The sequence below is a fragment of the Cajanus cajan genome, chromosome 5, assembly GCF_000230855.2.
Source record: "Cajanus cajan strain Asha chromosome 5, NIPB_CcT2T_4, whole genome shotgun sequence".
Lineage (NCBI taxonomy): Eukaryota > Viridiplantae > Streptophyta > Magnoliopsida > Fabales > Fabaceae > Cajanus > Cajanus cajan.
In genome coordinates, this window is record NC_138521.1 from 47,385,703 (window position 1) to 47,398,130 (window position 12,428).

The following is a 12,428-nucleotide window of genomic DNA, read 5'->3' on the forward strand; positions in this document are numbered from 1 at the left end:
AGCTTATTTAACAAACCATTTTTTTCTTTCATTAAAACAAATGAAATGAATGAGAATAATCTTTTTCAAATACACTATTAGTTCACTCCAAAGATAGAAAATCAGAAAGAAAAGAAATGGAGAGATATCTATACCAAAAAACTATTTGAAATGATATATTGATAAGATTTAAATATATTTTTAATTTTTTAAATTTGGAGAAAATTATTTTTGATTTTTCAAATTCAAAATTGATCTTTTTGATCATTGTAATTTCAAGAAAAAAAATGTTCTAGTATTCCAGGATCACTAATGACATCATTAACAATGACAGATTGAGTTAGTTGTATAGCATTAGTTGGGTTCAACATGAAATTTTCAGTAACAGAAGTACTAATACGTGGATTTTGTGTGTCAAATTAAGTAACAAGTGAGTTTTGTCTGATAGATTCATCAAGCAACAAAATAAATTCTTCTTCTGAGGTTATAATCTCGAAATATGTAAATTCATATACATGATCAACTACACAAAACATAAATTGAATCGGTCATATAACTATACAAGCCATGAGATCATCCATCTCTAGTTCCAACCCTCCACTAATTGATGGAACTACTTGGAGAAGATTGATGAATCTTCAAGTTCTCCATTCCAAGACCTTTAAACTCTTGAGGTTGACCACGAATTTGGATGAGGAACTCCTTTGAAGAAGCTTCAATGGAGAAGAATCACCAAGGAGGTTCGGTTACTCCATGAAAGAGTGATGAAGCTTGTTGAACAAGCTAAAAGGTTGGAAACCTTTGAGAGAAACTTAGAGAGAGTTTCTCCACGAAATTTAGGACTTTAAGAGGAGAGAATTTGAGTCAAATTCTGATTTCATATCTCAAAAAGTCAAGTATAATGAGCAATTTAGAAATATATAGGGAGAGGTAGCTTGTAGAGGAAGCAAACCTTAACCATGGTTCACTAGGAACCATGGTAAGGTGTAGCTAACCATCCATGGTTTCTAAAACTTGTAGGAGAAGCTAACCTTGACCGTGGTTCACTTAAGAACCATGGTAAGGTCAGCCAAACCTACTAAGGTTTAGAAGCTTGGAAGGCAAGCTTCAAAGCTTGTAAGAGAAGCTAGAAATTTTGGCCAAGAACAAAAGGAATGAGCTAGGCGACCAAGGCTCAAAAATGCTCCATGATTTATTTCAAAAATATTTGATTTGGTTTAGTTAGGTTCATCATATGATGATGAGACTTAGCTAAATCAAATCTGTGAAAAATTAGGAGCAAAATGAGTCTAATATACAAAATTTTGCCTAGGTCCAGTTGTGGCCCAATTACTAGTCACACCCTCAAGCATTGCTAAATGCCACCCCTTTTTCCCTACTGAAAAATATAAAATGAATGTATCAACAAAGGAGGTTAAATGGAGTTAAACTCTCCAAGTAACCCACCCTAAAATCAATATACAATCACTAGTTAAAAGCAAGTAAAGTGCCTCACAAATACAAAGGCAAAAATAAGCCTATACAAAGAGACTACTATATGTACAAACATATGAAAGGTCTTTAATATCATCTCATTCCTCTTGGTTCTTTTAAGATATCACCTCTTGGATTCATTGGCCTTGGCCATAGTCTATCATCCCCTCCCTCTTGAAAAGGATTTGACCTCAAATCTCGAGGGTCTTCGTGATTATTGGCCACACCTACAAATATATAATACAATTCATTAGAGGTGATATTTTCAACAAATAAATGTGAAAGGTATATCCTAGAAGGAATCCTTTCATGGAACCTAAAGAAATCAATGATACTAGACCTTCTAATATAATGAATAGGATCATCTCCTAAACATAGACTAGATATATTACTAAATCCTAAAAATGTGCTAAAACTAAAACTATAGCACACTAGAGACTCAATCCTAAAAACTAGAACATCTTGCCTAAAGTACCCTATGTGGTAACCTAGGCATTTCCTAGAAAATAAGGAAAATACTACTAAGAAATTTCCTAAACAATTTTGGATTATATTATTTGTTGGATAGTTATGAAAAGAATTTGTCACAAGGAACCTTGAAGGTTCATATGTTATATCCAACAAATAATATATTCCATAAATTGGGTGCATTATTAACACAACTAAGGTAGGAAAAGTCCTACACAAAAGAAGGCTATCTACCTTGGGCACCACCAAGGAAGTAGCATGAGAAGTAGAACTAGGTGAAGTCCACTTCTCCTTCACCAAATCTTGAAGTTGAGACTCTTTTTCTTTAAAAATAATGGATTTATGAATCTCCTCCTCAAGACTAGTGGCAAAATGAGAGCAAGAGTTAAGATCTTTATGAATAAAGAATTTTTTTCATAGGATTTTTAGTACTAAAACAATTCTCTTTAGTCACAAATCCTTTAGAGGATATTTCTTCCTCTTTGCACAAAGTTCTTTCTTTTTTTCTATTTCTTCTTTTCTTTTGATTTTCATTTGTCTTCTTCTTTTGTGTTTTCTCATATCTTCTTTCAATTTTTCTTCTTCTTGTTTAAGAATTCCCAACTTCTCATCTAGGATAGCAAGTTTGGCCTCTCTTTCAATTTTCTCCTTCTCTTTTTGAAAGGCCTCTTGCTTCTTCCATAGTTTAAGTGATTTGAGCTCTTTTGTTAATTAAGAAATGCTTTTAGGAGAGCTATCACTTCCACTATAGTTGGATTGTTGAGAAATTTTAAACAACAAGATTTTTCTCTTCACACAAAAATAGATTTTAAGAAAATAATATTTTTGAAGTGCTTAGACTTGGCACTTAGAGGTCTAAGAGTACAAATTGAACTATGGAGGGAGGTGAGCTACTAAAGAGCCACTTAATAACCAAGCCTCTTCAAGTAAAAATCTCTAAACCCCCTTGTACGTTTGCCTTGCACAAAACAATTTTCACAAAGATATTTTTCAAAGAAAAATAACAAGCAAGTGCCTAAAGTGTACAATTAATCAATACTTGAAAACATAAATGGCAAGAAAACATAGATTGCTTGAAAACTTAAATTGCTGAAAACATAAATTGCTTAAAACATAAATTGCATGAAATCTTAAAGACAAGAAAACATAAACTAGGCGTTGAAAGCAATTAAACCTATGTGAGGGCTTAAAAGGCACCAAAGACCTTCAAGGACCCTCTCACAAGTACTACACGGTTTTACTATTAGAACACTTAAGGAAAGATGGAGATACACCAAAGGCACTCCAAGACACTCCTTAATAAAGGCCTTGTACAAAAAAATGAGAAGTTGAAAAATTTACTAGAGATGAAATGTAAATTTACACCAAATGAAATGCAAATTTACACTAAATGAAATGTAAATTCACATTCAAATGAAATGAAAATTCACTTGAAATGAAATTAATGGCTGCAACAAAAGTTTTTAGAAACAAAATTCAGCCACTAATTAGTGACAAATTTAGTGATGGATTTAGAAATAGAAATTTTTGAAATCAAAATTTTCGTCACTAAATTTGTTACTAATTTATTGTTTTCACAAAAAATTTTACTAAAATTTGGTTGTTCCTTTTCTTCCAATTCCAGCCACCAAGATTGCTGCTCTCACAAGTGTATCACTCCACTTTTAGAAGTAGCCTTGATGATGGATACTTCTAGGTGTTTAGAACTCAAAGCCAAAAATCCAATGGAGAAGAAATTCTTCTAGGTTGCCACCAAAAAGCCTCCAATATTAGCTTCCTTTGAGCTTGGTCTTCAACACCTTCAAGGAGCACTCAACACACCTTAAGTGATGGAATAACAAGTCTAAAAACTGAAAATGCAAAATTAGGAATAGTTACACCAAGTGGTGGAAAGCAATGTGACAAGACTAGAAGGAATTCCAAGAAAAGACAAGCAATAAATAAAGCACTATTTGAAAGCTAGTACACAAAGGAATTCCTAACAAAGGAACTAGAATGGATTACAAAAACAAAGCTAAGATTAGAAACAAAATTAAGACACAAAATATGTGGCTGGACTGAAAATTAATAGGCAAAAATTTCACCAAAACCGAGAGCTAATTCACACAAATTTTCACTCCTTGGCTTTTCTTGTGTTCTTTCTTTTTGTTTTCTTTTGTAAATTCTTTTGTTCTTTCTTTTTCTTTGTTGACACAAGAGTTTAATGCCTTTTAAACATGTGTAAGTCTCGGATTTAATAGGATAGAACTGCTGCAAAAATTTTCACACAAAACAAGAGGTGTTCACATGCATGATTCAACTAGTGCTTCACAATTTTGTAGTATTTTTAGGTCACAAATTTAGGCACTATTTTCTTTTGTTTTTCTCATGCATTAAGAACACATACACCTCTATTTTGTCTCTGTTTCAATGCTTTAAAAAGTGTTAAAAGTTTCAGCCACAAAACAAGACTCAAAGAAACCTAATAGGAATTAGTGTTTAACAATTTTTTTTGACAAAACTTTTAACAAGACATAAAGGAAACCTAACTCTAAGAAATTTGATAGAACTAATAGCAAATCATGAACTCAAATATGTAAAAACAAAAGCACATGTGAGTAGGTTCAGATTTAATAAAAAAAAATGCACCAAACAATGAGTGAAGAACAACACAAAATTATGTCAAACAAGCTAGTCTAGGAATATTCAACATACAAAGGACTACACATGACTTCTAAGACAAAACAAGTGATTCAAAAATAAAACTAATGCAATATGAATGTTGTCCAATCACAGACATATGTTAAGGAATGGGGAGACTCAAACAAACATCAAAAAAAGGCACAAGAACAAGAGTCCTAAAAGCACAAACCAAATTGATTCACAAGAATTGGAAACAAGCAAAATATGAATCAATTACTTCTCATGAGACATATAGGATCCATCAAAATATGAAATAAAACTAGATCCATACAGAAACACAAATTTAGACAAAGATAAGTAAAGAACAACACAGATTCAATGAAGAAAAAATTAGAAACACATAACCTCAAGAGCACTAGGCTCTGATACCAAAACTGATGGAACTACTTGGAGAAGATTGATGAATCTTCAAGTGCTCCATTCCAAGACCTTTAAACTCTTGAAGTTGACCACGAATTTGGATGAGGAACTCCTTTGAAGAAGCTTCAATGGAGAAGAATCACCAAGGAGGTTCGGTTACTCCATGAAAGAGTGATGAAGCTTGTTGAACAAGCTAAAAGGTTGGAAACCTTTGAGAGAAACTTAGAGAGAAAGTTTCTCCACGAAATTTAGGACTTTAAGAGGAGAGAATTTGAGTCAAATTCTGATTTCATATCTCAAAAAGTCAAGTATAATGAGAAATTTAGAAATATATAGGGAGAGGTAGCTTGTAGAGGAAGCAAACCTTAACCATGGTTCACTAGGAACCATGGTAAGGTGTAGCTAACCATCCATGGTTTCTAAAACTTGTAGGAGAAGCTAACCTTGACCATGGTTCACTTAAGAACCATGGTAAGGTCAACCAAACCTACTAAGGTTTAGAAGCTTGGAAGGCAAGCTTCAAAGCTTGTAAGAGAAGCTATAAATTTTGGCCAAGAACAAAAGGAATGAGCTAGGCGACCAAGGCTCAAAAATGCTCCATGATTTATTTCAAAAATATTTGATTTGGTTTAGTTAGGTTCATCATATGATGATGAGACCTAGCTAAATCAAATCTATGAAAAATTAGGAGCAAAATGAGTCTAATATGCAAAATTTGCCTAGGCCCAGTTGTGGCCCAATTACTAGTCACACCCTCAAGCATTGCTAAATGCCACCCCTTTTTCCCTATTGAAAAATATAAAATGAATGTATCAACAAAGGAGGTTAAATGGAGTTAAACTCTCCAAGTAACCCACCCTAAAATCAATATACAATCACTAGTTAAAAGCAAGTAAAATGCCTCACAAATACAAAGGCAAAAATAAGCCTGTACAAACAGACTACTATATGTACAAACATATGAAAGGTCTTTAATATCATCTCATTCCTCTTGGTTCTTTTAAGATATCACCTCTTGGATTCCTTGGCCTTGGCCATAGTCTATCACTAATGGCCCACAATAGCTCCAAGCCACTCTCTTCAAGCTATACATGGTCTGCTCCCATGCCAAGGACATGACCACTAGTGCAAAAAATATTTTTAAAATTGCAGTTTTAAAATCGATTAAGAGAGAACTGATTTTAAAACTAACGCGGTGACATTTTAGTAAATAATTCTACTACTTTTAATATTGGTTAAATTTTAACTATTTTTAAAATATTTTTTAAAATCGGTTAAAATTTAACCGATTTTAAAATCTGTTTAAATTTTTATGGATTTTAAAAATAGCAGCATTAAGAACTACAAAATTGGTTTTTCTTGGAGCTAATTTTATAGGCTATATACAAAATCGAATTTTACGTAACCGATTTTAAAAATCTTCCAAAAAGACCCGTAACTCTTCTCCATTTTCTCTCTTCCATACTTTTTATTGTTTATGGTTTTTGTTCTCTTTGTTCTTCTCTATTCATCTTTGTCATTTGCAACATGATCGACTTCTATTTGCCACCATCCTGTGTGGTGTTTCTATGCAAATCCAAATGGAGCACAAGTGCGGTACAACTCAAAACCCGAAGAAACACAAACACGAACATATACGTGACTCATCACTCCCCACAACTTGCGAAAACACGAACCCTAACATTGTCATCGTTGAACTACAAAACTACGGTGATGTCCCAAACACGAAATCAAGAAGCTATGTATACAACTACATCATAGACAAAAAGTGGTCAAACAGATCTTCCATCTCCAACCACGCCTCTCTCAAGCCTAACATCTACCACTTCTCTAAGATCTTTGCTACCACCACCAAATTCAGCGTGACATGACTCTCCCTCTTCATGGTGTTGCTTCATTTGTGCTTGTGACGTCGTCGTCTTCTGTTACACCTTCTGTCGCTCGATTGGCTTCCCAGAGCTCTGCCACCACCTGCCCTTATCTACAAAAGCCACCACAACAACTTCGTCAAACTCCTCTCCCTATGTTCTAATTCAATGTTTATTTGATTTTGGTACTATTGCTTTGTGTTTTGATTCAAAGTACTATTGCTTGGTGTTCTGATTCAATGATTATTTGATTTTAGTTGCCATTAATTTTTTCATTTTCTTGCATGCGAGAATAGATTTATCATAAACTAAGCATAGTGTGAATGTTCACTACAAAAAAAATAACCTATGCCTACAGACACTTTTACCTATAGACCTGAATTAGTGTAGGTAAAATTAAAAAAAAAATTTACCTACAAATGTTTAATGTAGGTATAACTCAAAAATCTATACCTACTTTTATTTGGTGTAGGTAAAACTTAATATAACTTAAAGTTCTTCTACCAATAGATTGTTAATGTAGGTAAAAGACCTCAAAGACTTATTATTACAAAGATCGGCGGAAGCTCTACGATCGCTCAAGCCCTGGCGCGAACCTCGTCATGGCCAAGTCAAGATCCTCAAGAGAGGCGAGAAGTTAAGCCCTGACGACGCCCGCACCGCTTCCCATTGCAGGAGTGTTTCTAGGGTCTGGTCTTCGCTCCTGCCTTGGGCTGCGCAGTGTTTGAACGTCGAATTGAAGGAGTTTAAAGGAAGAGAGAGGTTCGCACCGTAGAATCGATTCGAAGTTCATTCAGATAGCGTCACTCTCCGATCTCCAAATCCCCAACAACTATGGTGAGAGGATTGCTCAACAAGCTCATCTCTCGTCCCTCTCCGTGCCGGAAAGTGGCAGCACAACAAGCTCCGCCGCCTCAACATCCATGAGTACCAGGTCTCTCTGCGTTCCCCGCTCTTGTTCTTATCATTGCAATTTACGAATCGATTCCAATTTCTACGGAATCTGTTGATTCATTTCGCTCTTCCGTTGGTGTATTTCTTTTCAATAATAATAATAATAAATCATTTTTGTTGATGACGAATCTGAAGTTCCTTGAATGTATATTTTGTGGAACCGTGGATGTTTATTTGTCGAAAATCTTTTGATTCGGTTGATTGACGAGCGTTGATTATGGAAACCAGGGCACCGAATTGATGAACAAACACGGAATCAACGTTCCGAGAGGCGTAGCTGTTTCCTCTATTTAAGAGGTCAGAAAGGCCATCAAGGACGTTTTCCCTAACGAGAAAGTGGTTTGTATCTGAATCATCAAAAGCAAGTATCTGTGGTGCAATATAGAGCTACTGTCTATCGGAACATTCTTGTTCAAATAGCATATTGTACAGCAAATGCAAAAATAATTGATGATAAGTCTTATATGGTCAGTTTCCTTATTTTGGTTTTTCTATCAGCTAATTCGTTTGTATTGATTGAAATGAATATCTGTTTACAACGTTATATATCTTCTACTTCAGCTCTAGCATAAGATATTTGATGAGTTTGCCAGACTTTGGTTGAATACTAAAATTTTTGCAAAGTCAAAGAGTGATTTTGATGCCCAACAGTACAAGTTTAAACCTCGAGCCTTCCAAATTGAGAGTGTTATTGAAGTTGAAATACCAACTCTTGCAAATTCATGCGCACAGGAAGCATTTTTGGAATGGAAAGAATTTTCTTGTGACGAAAAAGCTGCTGACAATGTAATCCTTATGCAATCTTTGAATCTTGGATATCTGTTTATTATTGATTCCATCCTGTTCATATTGACTATCTGAAATGAAATGTTTGTTCAACCAGTTGGTAGGCTATGAGGAATGTTTCACATTGGATGAAGAATGGAAGCAGCTGGAAGAGTCTATCCTCAGCCATGTGGTTCTCATTCACAATCAGTTATTTGGATCTAGTGATCTAGTCCAGGCTGTGAGTCTAAGTATCTTTGTTTTCATAAATTCAAGTTAGAATATGGTTTGCAATTTGAAGTTAAAAATTTTTTTTATGCCATGTTTCCTAGTTGATATAATCTTGGTTATTGCATGGTTAAGTGGTTGGGCTAACTAGTTACTCTTACGGTGTGTTTTTGGTTCAATGAATTAATTCACCTGGATTGGTCTTGTTCTTAGTCCACTTGTCTGTATTCAAAGAAAATTTATTGACATCTGAAGTGAGTTGTGTGGGAGGAATTTGACACAGACCTATTGTCTTGCACTTTTCAATGATTTGGTTGACTCTTTAAGTCCTCTTTTGATGAATGTAATTGTACCATATCTATTTATTTAATGGATCCAATGCACAACCAATTGTTCTTGCATTTATTTGTGAATGAATTGCTGTGTACATCTGTTATTGTCTGTGTGTATGTATTGGGGTTACTAAAAACACTTTTACAGTATGACTCTATTAAAGTATCTTTTAAATGTCATGAATCAATTATCACAAAAGCTTAAGCTACTGAGTGAAAGCACATAAATAGTTCTATATCCAATGTGCCCTCTCATGCAAGAACCCTTTGGGCTTGAAGCATGTGGGCAACCAAGATCAAACATTAGACAGAAGATTTATAGATGCTCTAATACTATGTCATTAATCTATTATTCCATAAAGCTGGAGCTGTTTAGTAAAAGCACATGAATGATTTTATATTTTATAGATATTACACTTGGAAAATTCACGGTTATCCTTGATTTTCTATTGCTAACCAAGCTTGGATTTATTTTTGAAATTATTCACTGTATATTTCTAGGTCCATTCAGTCGTCATCATGTTTCAGGGGAATTAAACATTAATTTTAGCATGGTTAATAGCCATTACTAGTGCTGATTTGTTATGAACTTGCAATTTTTTATACATCCCTTGTAGTTATGATTCTTCATTTTTCCTTCAGCCTGGAACTTTCGAAGTTTCTGATGAAGATCGATTGCATTCCTTTAGTGACTCGTATACCTTGGGTGTCGATTTAATTAGAGGTAATAATCAGTTCATTTTTAAAGAAAGGAATTTGAATTGGTCATTGCTTCATATTACATTTTCCATTCTTAATTTTGTTGCCTCAGGTGTCCACTCTACAACTTTGCCCAGTGTAGATGCTAAGCTCATGCCAGAGCACTTATTTTACCTCTGTATAGACTATAGAAAGAAATATCTTTTGTCTCACAAATCTGCTACCAGATATAATTTTTACAAGGTGTTGCTCAACTCTGTTTTGATATTTTGGAGCCTGTGTTTTTTTGCCTTTATTTAATGAAATTTAGCAAGAAAAAAATATTAAATTAAATATATCAGTTAATGAAATTTGACTTTTTTTTATACTTTAATATCATTTTTTGTATACAAGATAATAATCAAATTTGAACTACACTTCATATAGAGTACACATATTCTCTATAAGAGATATTATATATATATATATATATATATATATATATATATATTTATTATATATAAATAAAATAAAAAATACTTTTACCTATAGTCAGAGCATGTAAGAATAAGTTAATGACTTTTACCTACAGTCATACATGTAAGTACAATTTAATGGTGTTTACCTATAGTAGGGAGTGTAAATATAAGTCAATGACTTTTACCCACGCATATTGTAAATTGTAGGTAGCTCTTATAGTGACAGTTAAATGTAGTTGTAGGTAAAATTATGTCTGTAGGTAAAACTTATAGTGATAGGCTATTAGTTGTAGCTATATGCCCCCTCAAAGTTGACAATTTCAATGTCTGTAGGTCAAAGTCCATGATACCTTTACCTATGGAATTTAGATTTTTAGTGACATTTTTTGTGTGTAGGCATAAGTCATTTTCCTTGTAGTGGTTTAACTTTCTAGCTACTTAATCTAATGTGATATTCTAATATTTAATGATCAAAAGTTTGCGCAAAGATCAAAGAGTAAAATGCATGGATCTGCATGTGACACAGCCATGGTAATGCCTCCCCCTCTTTTGTTATTATCTTTTTTCTCAAATTAATTTATGTGAAGATAACTTTATAATTGGGCATATGTGTAGTTTTTGGGAAATTGATTGCTAATAATGATGTTTATTATACAAGATTAAGGTTGGAATCATTTAATTACTATGCAACCTTGTTGGTTGGATTATGGCTAGTTTATACTCTGGAATTGTCTGAATATGGAACTATCAATCTTACGTTTGCAATTCTTTATAACATATATGATTTATATTTTAATTGTAATAATGGTTTTTTTTTCTAATTGAGAAAAGTAATGGTGGATGCATATATATTGGCACTTAAGGTAGACACTGATGTTTGTTGATTAATCTATAAAAAAACTGCCTTTTGTAATGTTGTCTACTAATTCACAAATAGAGGAACCTATTTTATCCATGGTTTCCTTCAAATCATATTATATGATGTAATGATTTATTGAATATCTACATGATGTGATGATTTATTACTTGGAGAAAATATTGAACGAAATTAACAAATCTTTTTTCAGTAATATTAATGTTGAAGCATGGCTAGAAATTATTTTAGTATTTTCTATTTCAAAGTCGATAGGAATTGGTAGTTGTCAATTGTGTGAGATTTACATTTTGATAAGTAATTTGATGAGTAAATTGTGTGTTTCATTAATAATATAAGTTAATTACCTATGTACTGTCAGTGTAAAGTTTTTTTATACTAGCAAATAATCATATCTTTTAATAGTGTCATGTCATTTATTTTTAATAGTGACATGACACTATTAAAAGATATGATTGGTTGTCAATATAAACAAAACTTTATACTAGCAGTGTATAAGTGATTAACTCTAATAATATTCCTTTCCATTAAAACCTGTTTGCAAAAGTTCATGCACGCATTGAGTGAACCTTAGTTTCTTATTTAAGATTCAATACAAATATTAAACTGATTTTAGTATATATTTTATGAATTATTACTAATTGTTGTTATATTTTTTCTTAAAAGATATTTATAAATCGACCATTATTATCACTAGAAGACATAAATACTGTTAGAGAATAATGTGCTACATTTTCCTTTACCATTACATTGACTAGTTAGGACTTATATTTTAAAGTTTCACGTATGTTTCTTAGTTTAGGATATATGATATTATTTTGACATATTTATTAACTTATTATGTTCACAAGTATGTATTGCATGTATTTAAAACACTTTTGATTATATGTATGGTTGACATATACCCTTAATGCTTTATTAGTATGTAATTTGATCCATTGAGAAGTAACATAGGGAATGTAGATATTTTAGTTCATTGACAACTTATAAATTGACAAAATTTGTATATGAACTACTTTGTATTGTTTGATTTGTAGGTTGTTTTGGGATACTCCAAAAATAGATCAGTTATTAAAAAAAAATAGTCTTAAAATCGGTTATAAAATAATCGATCTTAAAATCAGTTATAAAATCAGTTTTAAGATTGACACTTTTAAAATTGGTCAAACAATCGATTTTAAAAGTAAAAAATAATTGGTTTTAAAAGTCTTTTTTTCCACTAATAGACTATTATAGTCAACACAAATAACAAAAGAGTAAGCTTGACAACAATATAATGTGAAACGAA